This window comes from Symphalangus syndactylus, chromosome 16 (assembly GCF_028878055.3).
Source record: "Symphalangus syndactylus isolate Jambi chromosome 16, NHGRI_mSymSyn1-v2.1_pri, whole genome shotgun sequence".
Lineage (NCBI taxonomy): Eukaryota > Metazoa > Chordata > Mammalia > Primates > Hylobatidae > Symphalangus > Symphalangus syndactylus.
Window position 1 is genome coordinate 43,415,743 of NC_072438.2, and position 12,425 is coordinate 43,428,167.

Here is a 12,425-nt window from a genome sequence, read left to right on the forward strand (position 1 = left end):
TGTTTCTAATATTTTTCATTTTTCTACTTAACATGATCAGTCTCCCCTAACTTCTTGAACATGTGTATTATAGTCAAAATAACTATTCTGATGTTCTTGTCTACTACTCATAGCATCAGCATCATTTCTGATTCCGTTTCAATGGGTTGATGTTATGCCTCAATATGGGTTGTATTTTCTGACGTCTTTACATGGCTGGTGATTTTTGACTAAGTGCCAGGCATCAAAGTTTTTTATCATTTGTTGCCAAGTAGTTCATATTCCCATAAGTATTGAACTTTGGAACAGGCTTACGTTACCTTAAATTTGACCCTTTTAGAGCTTACTTTTTAAGCTTTGTTAGACTGAACAAGAGCTACATTTAGTCTGGGGCTAAATTTTCCCCCCTACCAAGGCCAGATCTTTATTATTTTCACTGATGTCCCCTGAATTATGAGATTTTTCTGTTTACTCTTGGTGTTGGAAAGCGGCCATATTTTCAGCTTTGTGTGAATTTCACAAACAATTTCCCCTAGTCCTTTTGGTTGCCTCTTTTCTGGGCCCTCAGTTTACTAACACATGTGCACTAATCAGTGCTTAAATGAATGCTTGAAGGGGACCCACTCCAGGTATTCAGAATTCTATTTCTATAGAGTTGTCACCTCTGCAGTGTTTTTCCCTTACTCTAGCTGCTTCGGCTCCCTAGATCACAGGGTTATTTCCTCAATTTAGGGTAGAGGGTTGCCACTCTGTAACTCCACCTGGGTTCTTACTGCTTGGAAACACTTTAGGGCTTTTTGTCTTTTAATTTTTTCTTTAGAGTCAGAGTCTCACCCTGTCACCCAGGCTGGAGTGCAGTGGCACAAACATTGCTCACTGTAACCTTGAGCTCCTGGGCTCAAGCAATCCTCCCACCTCAGCATCCGAAGTAGCTGGGACCACAGACGTGCAGCACCACACCTGGCTGTCTTTTGTTTTATTTTCTATAGAGATGAGATCTCACGATGCTGCCCAGGCTTGCCTTGAACCCTTCGACTGAAATGGTCCTCTCCCACCTTGGCCTCTCAAAGCACCAAAATTACAGGCATGAGCTGCCATATTCACCTTAATTTTAGGGCTTTCTTCATTTCTTTCTTATATCTCAGGGATCACTGTCCATTTCCTAATGCCCAATGATTGAGTGCATATTTTCGTCTATTTTGTCTATTTTTCAGTTGTTTCAGGAAAGAGTATAAATCTGATCCTAAGTATTTCATGTTGACTGGGAAGCATCCTAGTATACTGACATATTTAATGCAATATAAAGAGCTAACATTCAAATAGTCATTTGAATGAGTGCATGAATAATTGCTTTATTGATCATCCAGGAAAAAAAAAAGATGATTATTGCTTTAGCACTGAAACCTATAAAAATTTTTCCGCCATAACGGGAACTCGGAAAAAGATTTATCTGGTTTTCAATTTGGGGGCTGAAATTTTAAAAAAAAAAACAGTTTAGGAAGGATATGATGATTACATTTCCTAGCATTGCTGTGAAAGTTCAAGAAATGAAATTGATAAGAGAGATGCACAGAACGTCAAGATGAAGAATGATAAAGAAAATATTTTATGTTTCTTTATTTCGATTAATCCAAACTATTATCGTTAGACAGATGACATCCTTCTGTTACATACAGAATTATAGATTCATAAACAGAGATACAAGAAAGAAAATCATGAAATAACACCTTCAAGCAAAAATAACTTAAAAAACATATGATTGATTATTTAAGAACCTTAAAAAGCTTTCCACTAATTGTTTTATTTTATTTTACTTTCATTTTCAACTTTTATTTTAGATTCAGGGGTACATGTGCAAGTTTGTTATTTGAGTATATTGTATCATGCTGAGGTTTGGAATACAAATGATACTGTCACCCAGGTACTGAGCATTGTGCCCAACAATTAGCCTTCCAATCCTGTGTCACCTCATTCCGTCCCCAATCTAGTAGTCACCAAAGTCTATTATTGCCATATTTGTGTACATAGTGCCCAATATTTAGCTCCCACTTACAAATGAAAGGATGCCATATTTGGTTTCCTGTTCCTGCATTAATTTGCTTAGGATTATGGTCTCCAGCTGCATCATGTGCTACCATGGACAAGATTTTATTCTTTTTTATGACTGCATAGTATTCCATGGTGTATATGTGCCACATTTTATTTATCCAGTCCGCTGCTGATGGACACCTATGTTGATTCCATGTCTTTGCTATGGTGAATAGTGCTGCAATGAACATGCAAGTGCATGTGTCTTTTTGGTAGGAGGATTTGTTTTCTTTTAGAAATATACATCATAATGGAATTGCCAGGTCAACAGCAGTTCTGTTTTCAGTTCTTTGACAAATCTCCAAACTGCTTTCCCCAGTGGCTGAACTAATTTACATTCCAACCAACAGTGTGTTAAGTGTTCTTTTTGCCACAACCTTATCAACATCTGTTTTTTTCTTGACTTTTTAGTAATAGCCATTCTGACTGGTATGAGATGGCATCTCATTGTGGTTTTGATTTGCATTTCTCTGAGGATTAGTGATGATAGGCCTTTTTTCATATTTGCTGGCAGTTTATATGTCTTTTGAGAAGTGTCTGTTCATCTCTTTTGCCTATTTTTTAATGGGGTGGTTTTTTGCTTGTTTAATTAATTTCATTATAGATTCTGGATATTACATCTTTGTCAGATGGAGAGTTTGTGAATATTTTCTCCAATTTTGTAGGTTGTCTATTTGCTCTGTTGATAGTTTCTTTTGCTGTGCAGAGGGTCTACAGTTTAATTAAGCCCCACTTGTCAATTTTTGTTTTTGTTGCAATTACTTTTGAGGACTAAGTCATAAATTCTTTCCCAAAGCCATGTCTAAAATGTTATTTCCTAGGTTTTCTTCTAGGATTCTCACAATTTGAAGTCTTATGTTTATTTTTTTTTCTCCATCTGGAGTTAACTTTTGTATATGGTGAGAGGTTGGGTCCAGTTTCATTCTTCTGCGCATGACTAGACAGGTATCCTAAGTGCATTTATTGAATAAAGAGTCCCTTCCCCACTGCTTATATTTGTCAACTTTGTCAAAGATTAGATGGCTATAGGTGTGCAGCTTTATTTCTGGGTTCTCTGTTCTGTTCCATTGGTCCATGTGTTTGTTTTTGTACCAGCGCCATGTTGTTTTATTTACTGTAGCCTTGTAGTGTAGTTTGAAAGTCAGGTAATGTGATTCCTCCAGCTTTGTTCTTTATGCTTAGGATTACTTTGGCTACTCAGGCTCCTTTTTGGTTCCATATAAATTTTAGAATAGTTTTTGCCAAATCTGAAAAATGATGTTGGTAGCTTGACAGGAATAGTGTTCAATCTGTAGATTGCTTTGGGCAGTATGACCATTTTTACAATACTGATTCTTCTAATCCATAAACACGGAATGTTTTTGCATTCATTTGTGTCATTTATGATTTCTTTAGTAGTCTTTTATAGTTCTTGTAGAGATCATTTACTTCCTTGAATAAATGTATTCTTAGGTATTTATCATTTTTGTGGCTATTGTAAATGGGATTGCATTCTTGATTTGGCTCTCGAATGTTATTGGTGTATGGAAATGCTACTAATTTTTGTACATTGATTTTGTATCCTGAAACTTTGCTGATGTCATTTATCAGTCTAAGAATCCTTTTGGTGGAGTCTTTAGAGTTTTCTAGCTGTAGAATCATATTGTGAGTAAAGGAAGATAGTTTGACTTCTTCTCTTATTTGACTTCTTCTCCTATTTTTTTCTCTTGTCTAAATCCTCTGGTTAGGGCTTCTAGTACTACAATGAATAGGAGTAGTGTGAGTGGGCATCCTTGTCCTCTTCCAGTTCCCAAGGGAACTGCTTCTCGTTTTTGCCCATTTAGCATGATGTTGGCTATGGGTTTTTCATAGATGTTTCTTATTATGGTATGTTCTTTTGATGCATAATTTCTTGATAGTTTTTATCATGAAGTTTTGTTGAACTTTACCAAAAGCTTTCTCCACATCTATTGAGATTATTATATGCTTTTTGTTTTAATTCTGTTTATGTAATGCATCACATTTATTGATTTGTATATGTTGAACCAACCTTGCATCTTGGGAATGAAGCCTACTTGATCATGGTGAATACAGTTTTAGATGTGCTGTTGGATTCATTTTGCCAGTAGTTTGTTGAGGATTTTTGCTTCTATGCCAATCAGGGATATTTGCCTGTAGTTTTCTTTTTTCATTGTGTCTTTGCCAGGTTTTGGTATCGGGGTGATGCTGGCTTCATAGATTGAGTTAGAGAGGAGTTTCTCCTCTTTGATTTTTTAAAAAATACTTCAGTAGAATTGATACTAGCTCTTCTTTGTATGTTTGGTAGGACTTGGCTGTGAATCCATCTAGGCCAGGCTATTTTAGTTGGTTGGTTTTTATTCCTGTTAATTTCAAAACTCATTATTGGTCTGTTTGGTGTTTCAGTTTCTTCCTGACTGTTCCAGTAATTTATTTTTCTAAGTTTTCTAATTTGTGCATAGAAGTATTTATAATAGTCTCTGAGGATGTTTTGTATTTCTGTTGAATTGGTTGTAATGTCACCTTTGTTGTTTCTGATTATGCTTATTGAATCTTCTCTTTTTCTTTGTTATACTAGCTAGCAGTCTATCAATGTTGTTTATCCTTTCAAATAACCAATTTGTGGTTTTGTTGATTCTTTTGATTCTTTTAATTGATTGTTTTTGGGGTATCAATTTCATTTAGTTCTGCTCTGATTTTAGTTATTTCTTTTCCTCTGCTAGCTTTGGTGTTAGTTTGTCTCCATTTAACTAGTTTCTCTATGTGTGATGTTAGATTATTAATTTGAGATCTTTCTAACTTTTCAAGATAGGTGTTTGGCACTATAAACTTTCCTCTTATCATTGTTTTTGCTGCATCCCAGAGATTTCAGTATGTTTTGTGTCTGTTTTTATGTATTTCCAAGAATTTTTTTTATTTCTGCCTTTATTTTGTTGTTTAATCAAAAGTCATTCTGGAGCAAGTTGTTTAATTTCAATGTAATTGTATGGTTTTGAGAGATTTTCTTGGTATTGATTTATATTTTTATTCCACTGTGGTCCAAGACTATATTTGGAAAAATTTTATTTTTAAAAAATTTAATTGAGACTTGCTTTACTGCTGAGCCTGTAGTCGAAATCTTGAAGTATATTTCATGTGTAGGTAAGAAGAATGTATATTACATGTTTAGTGGTTGGAGTATTCTGTAGATGTATACTAGGTCCAATTGGTCAAATGTTGATTTTAAGTCCAAAATTTCTTTGTTAGTTTTCTGATGCAATGATGTGTCTAATGCTGACGGGGGTAGTAAATTCCCCACTATTATTGTGTGGCTAAATTTTTCCATAGGTCTAGAAGTGCTTGCTTTGTGAATAAGGGTGCTCCAATATTGGGTGTAGATCTATTTAGGATAATTTAGGATAGTTATGTCTTCTTGTTGAATTGAACCTTTTATCAATATTCAATGCCCTTCTTTGTCCTTTTTTTCACTGCCATTCATTTAAAGTCTCTGTTTTTTTTTTTTTTTTTTTTTTTTTGAGACAGAGTCTCACTGTCTTCCAGGCTGGAGTGCAGTGGCGTGATCTCTGCTCACTGCAAGCTCCGCCTCCCGAGTTCACCCCATTCTCCTGCCTCAGCCTCCTGAGTAGCTGGGACTACAGGCGCCCGCCAACACGCCTGGCTAATTTTTTGTATTTTTAGTAGAGACGGGGTTTCACCATGTTAGCCAGGATGGTCTCGATCTCCTGACCTCGTGATCCGCCCACCTCGGCCTCCCAAAGTGCTGGGATTACAGGTGTGAGCCACCGCGCCCGGCCTAAAGTCTCTTTTATTTGATATAAGAATAGCAACCCTTGCTCTTTTTTGTTTTCCATTTGTGTGATAGATCTTTCTCCAACTCTTTACTTTGAATCTTCACTTTGAACCTAGGTGACAGATCTTTCTCCAACTCATTATGGATCTCTTGAAAAGAGCAGATGGATGTCTCATTTTTTCATTCAGCTTGCCATTCTGTGCCTTTTAAGTGGGGTGTTTAGACCATTTATTTTCAGGGTTAATATTGATATGTGAGGCTTCAATACTATTGTGAAATTGTTACCTTGTTGTTTTGTAGTTTCTATTGTATTTTTCTTTACAGTGTCTGTGGGATATGTACTTAAGTGTGTTTTTGTGGTAGAAAGTACTGTTCTTTTGTTTCTGTGTTTGGAACTCCCTTAATGATCTCTTGGAAAGCTGGCGTAGAGTAACAAATCCCCCTAGTCCTTGTTTTTCTTGAAAAGATGTTATTTTTCCTTCACTTATAAGGCATAGTTTGGCTGGATATGAAATTCTTGGTAGGAATTTATTTTCCTTAAGAATGCTAAAAATAGGCCCCCAGTGTCTCCTGGCTTATAGGTATCTGCTGACTATGTTTTCTTTAAATAGCCAATCAATCTTTTTAAATTATCCTCAAACAATTTATACTTTATAAATTATATTTTATAATTAGATCAGTTCCTTATCAATACCTTAAAGCAGTATTTTTTAAAAATACAATGGGATGGGGGCTTATATTTTTTGCCTAAATTTATCAAGCACCACATAATTTGAAAATTCACTAACAAACAATAGCTTGCATCCAATATACAAGATTATGCAAGTTTATTTTCCCCATCTAGATACTTGTAAAAGTACTCAGAGTTAGGCTGGGTGCAGGGGCTCATCCCTGTAATCCCAGCTCTTTGGGATGCTGATGCAGGTGTATCATCTGAGCTCAGGAGTTCGAGACCAGCCTGGCCAATATGATGAAAATCCATCTCTACTTAAAATACAAAAAAAATTAGCTGAGCGTGGTGGTGCACATACGTTGTCTCAGCTACTTAAGAGGCTGAGGCAGGAGAATCGCTTGAACCCAGGAGGCAGAGGTTGCAGTGAGCCAAGATCGCACCACTGCACTCCAGCCTAGAAAAGAGAGTGAGACTCCGTCTCAGGGGGAAAAAAAGTACTCAGAGTTAATTTAGTGACTCTTCCAGCTAAATCAATTCTACATCATTGAATTCTGATGGGGACTGAAACCATTTCTGTATACTTTCTTTAAGGTTAGTTTCCTCTTTTTAACTTTCAGTTGTTCCTCTTCAGCAAAAAGTCACATTTTCTCATATTTTCCTAAAGCCTAATTTTATCTTCTTCTTCTTTACATAATCAAGCATCTCTTTTAATTGCTTTGGCAAAAAGAGAAGGATTTTTCTCTTGGTTCACTTAGTAAAGAGTCATATGAGAAAGCTACAAGTGTTCCATTTAAAATGTACCTTATTACATTATACCCATAATAGAAGTTCATCATGAGCATTTTGAGAATTCATAATATTAGAAAGAAGTGGAGAAAATCAACATACATTGTTTCACCACCCAGGGATAAAAATAATTAACATTTAGAATATTTGCTTCTAGTATAAGAATTAAATTGAGTTTTGACTGCAGTTGTGTGTGTGATTTGTTTCTATCCTACCCATGTGGTTGCACACCAGATGGAGAAACTCCACTAATTATCCATGTTTCCTCTGGTGTCAAATTTACCAGTTGGCAACCTCATCACAGCTCTTCTGAGCCCTTCTACCCTGTTACAGTGTACAGCCTGATGTCTCCACACTGTATTACTTTCCTTTGCTCATTTTAGCTACCCGTAGCCTCTCTCTGTTAATCAGAGAGAGGGAATTAGTAACTACCAAGTTTACTCAATCTGTCTTTTAGTTATTGGTTTTGACATATTTGGAAAATAAAGATATATTCAGAAAATTTACTAAGAGTATTTGTGATGCAGCATGGTATAAAATAAAATTCACTGGTATAAGATAAAATATTACTCGGAAACCCACTCCCTCCTCCTTCTGGTAGGAGAGCTAGGTCTAGACAATCATAGGTCTACTTCCCTGTAGCCATGAGCTGCAGAAAAATTGAAGCAGAACTGAGAGAATAGATTGCAAGAGAGTGTTTAAGTTCCACTTCTGCTGCCATGTCACACTCACTTGTTATAACAGTTGCCCTTATACAACAGAAATCTGCAATAATGGCAGAGGAACAGGTTTCTGAGGTGAGGAGTTGATGAAGAGAGGTGTGAGGGAAGAGATCGGTGGCTTTGGGAACTTATTTCTCTCTGTTCCCCCTCTCCAACCCCTCAAGGAAAAGCATCTTCCAAATATTTCTCCTAAGAATTTCAAAGCAAGTCCTGACTAGAGAGTTTTCCTGGAGGAATAGTAACAGTGGTCAGCAGAGTTTCAGGTGGCCTGATACTTTTTGCTCAGGGCTAATCTCTTACTCTTCCTTAAACTTACCAGGAGGGGCACAGGATTTTACCTGGATTTCAGCCTTTGTCCCACATACATTATCAGATAGAGAAGCTGAGCCACACAAGAAAACATACATTCACAGGCTAAAATGTCTATATACTTAAGGAATACAGCTACTATAAAAGAAATGAAACAGCATATGCCACATGGATCATATCTAATATAAGAATTATAAAAGAAAACCAAGAGGAAATGTTTAATCTGAAAATTATAATAAAGAACAATTTAATTGAATAAAGAACAGGCGAGAGAAAGTTTTAGAATTAACTGTTGTGATAGAAGTGGATACTGAGAGACTTTCAAGTAAGTAGTAGAAAAGGATAAAGAGACAGTAAATTTTTTTTAAGCTAAGAGGTAGGAAAAACAAAATAAGAAACAAAATAGTCAAAATCATGTAATTGAGTCCAATAGGGATAAAGAGAAAATAAAAACCAGATGAAAATATATGTAGTAGTAACAGAGATGTAGATAGGATAGCTCTAGATAGGATATTAAAGGATAGGTGAAAATGCTCAGATTGAAATAATTCATACAGTGTCAAATAAGAGAAGCAATAATCATAATGACAATAATAACTCCCCACACAATCTAGTGAAATTTAAGAACATCAAAGCAGTTGCATTACTGGGTATATACCCAAAGGAATATAAATCATTCTACTATAAAGACACATGCACTTGTATGTTCATTGCAGCATTCTTCACACAAGCAAAGACATAGAATCAACCTAAATGCTCATCAAGGATAGACTGAATAAAGAAAACATGGTACATATACACCATAGAATACTATGCAGCCATAAAAGAATGAGATCATGTCCTTTTCAGGAACATAGCCTGAGCTAGAGGGCATTATCCTTAGCAAACTAACACAGGAACAGAAAATCAAATACCACATGTTCTCACTTATAAGTGGGTGCTAAATTATGAGAACATATAGACACATAGAGGAGAACAACACACACTGGAGATTTTCAGAGGGTGGAAGGTAGGAGGAGGGAGAGGATTAGGAAAAATAACTAATGGATACAAGGCTTAATACCTGGTTGATGAAATAATCTGTACAACCAACCCCCTTGACACAAGTTCACCTACGTAACAAACCTGTGCTTGTATCCCTGAACTTAAAAGTTAAAAAAAGAATAGAAAAAAAAAATTCCAAAAGCTTCTAGAAAGTAAAAACCGATTACCTACAAAATATTAATATAAGAATCAAATTGATACACTACTGGATGTAAGAATATAATAAGCTAAGAAATTTAAAACAACAATTTTATATCAGGAAAAATATTTTTATTTTAATAATTTTAATTTGTTTATTTTTAATTGAAAATCATGTATATGAGATACAATGTGATGTTTGAGGTATGTATACACTATAGAAATAAAACATATTTTTAAAATATGAAGCAGAACACAATTTTTTACTTGTATAAATGCTCAGAAGTTTGGCCTCAACCAGCTCCATATTGAAAAACACTCTTAGAGGAAGCAATTATATTAGAAGAGAAAATGTTCAGGATGATGTTTCAAGATAATTGGGTGTTAAATATGAGCAAATTTTTAAACAAAGTTTACTGTCACTTAAAATTTCCATAAACGGCCGGGCGCGGTGGCTCACGCTTGTAATCCCAGCACTTTGGGAGGCCGAGGCGGGCGGATCACGAGGTCAGGAGATCGAGACCACGGTGAAACCCCGTCTCTACTAAAAAATACAAAAAATTAGCCGGGCGCGGTGGCGGGCGCCTGTAGTCCCAGCTACTCGGAGGCTGAGGCAGGAGAATGGCGTGAACCCGGGAGGCGGAGCTTGCAGTGAGCCGAGATCGCGCCACTGCACTCCAGCCCGGGCGACAGAGCGAGACTCTGTCTCAAAAAAAAAAAAAAAAAAAAAAAAAAAAAAAAAAAAAAAAAAAAAAAAAATTTCCATAAACATAAAAAAGCAAAAAATTAGGTTCTTAACAGTGCAGAATTAATGTGTAAGAAAATATCAATGTAAAAATGTGTGTGATAGTGTTGGGAAAAAAGATTAGGGAATCACATTAGGGTAAAAATTATGAAAGCTATCTTGATAAACTTAAAAACTCAATAGGAATAAAAATATCACTTTTAAATCTAAACTTCAGGGAAACTATAATCAAAGTTCCATTCAAATTATTTCACCATGATATATAACATGCTAATTAAAATTACCTGTGACTTTCACGTTACTACATCCCATGGTCACTTATTAGTTGTCATCTTATTTGACCTATTAGCTGCATTGTACAGTTTTTTATTTCGTATTCCTGGAAACACATTTTCCACTTGCTATCTAGGACACCATATATTCCTGTTTTTTTTTTTTTTTTTCTCTATCTCCTAAGGTATTCTTTATCAGTCTCTGATATTGACCCCATTTCATTTTCATGATTTCTTAATGCTGGAATATACCATGTCCAGTATGTGAATGTGTTCTCTCTCTGTATTCACTTTACATTTCTTTCAACGTCATAGCTTTAGATATCATCTCTCTCTCTATATATATATATATATGTGTGTGTGTGTGTGTGTGTCTGTGTGTGTGTATATATATATCTATATGTGTATATGTATACATATATATATATCTCTCACTAACTCCGAACTTATATTTCCAACCTGTCTCCTGGTCTCCAGACTCACAGCAAATATCTTTCTTGACATCACCACTTGGATGTTTAATGGACTTCTCAAATCTAATGCATCTGAAATTAATTTCTAGTCAACATCCACAAAACTGCATTTAGAAAAAAAAGGATATTTGTCAAGCACATTGGAATGGTTGCTAATGGGGAGGAAGAATGGAAGTGGGAAATGGGGGAAATGGGAATACTGAACAAGTCAACACATCAATCAGAGAGGCTCCAGGGCCTTGCATGAACTAATAATGATTGCATGACAGCAACTGTGCCTCATGATAAACCCAACCTTTGGCAAATGAGAACAACAGCAGCAAAGTTATAAATGGAGGCAAAATAGAAGGCCTTCAGCCCATATAAAATATAATAATAATAATGGGGATGATAGCTGGAGAGATACTTTCAAGTAGGCAGATAAAAACTTTTGAATATAGAAGGGAACAATCTAGTAGAGAAGAGAAGTGGAACATATTAGACAGGGATGGAATACATTTGGAATCAAAACTTCTCAAGCAACTTGGAAATGCTGAGATCAATAGTAAACAAAGAACAATTAGCTTTATAGGGACAGAGGGATGTCCTTATTCTGAGACTAAAGTAAATGACAGGTATAGAGCAGGTGGCTTTTGTGGAGGCAAATGTAAATAAGGGAGTTCATGCTGGCTGATCTAATTCTCCTAAGTGAGAGAGGAAATATGCTGGCATTGACTAAAGAGTTGGAATAGAAGGTTGGGTTGTGACGAAGAGGAAGTAAATAGCATTGGGTCATTTTTCTTAGGCTTTGATTTGCAAACTCCTCTATTTCTGCTCTGCTTGCAGGCTTCCCCATCTGAGTAAATGTCTATTACTTTCTACCCTTGGTGATCAAGCTAAATTCCTGAGAATCAGCTTTTCTTTCTTTTCTCTCACTCCCACATTGAATCCATCAATAACTCCTATTGGCACTGCTTCCAAGATATGTCCAAACTAATACATGTCTTTCCATCTCTACTAAAACTATCTTTTTCCAAATTTTGTCATCTCACATTATTTCAATAGTCTCCCCTTTTTTTTCTGCTTGACTTCCCTTCCTCCAGTCCATTTTCCACTCTTTAGATACAGCGATCTTTTTGAAATGCAAATCAAATTACACCATTACTCCATTAAGACCCTCTAATGATTTTCCCATATCTTTACAATAAAACCTAAACTCCTGTTTTGTTCTCAAGGCCTTTGCCTTCTTCTCCAACCAAATCTTTTAATTTTCTCCCTGCCTTTCACTACCCTCCTATTTTTCAGACACACCAGGCTCCTTCAGACTAAAATATCCTTGCCCATTCTGCTTCTTTTGACTGGAACACCCTTCCCATGATGTTTGTCCTACTGACTCTTTCCTATATTTGGGGACTAGTTCAGAAGTCATC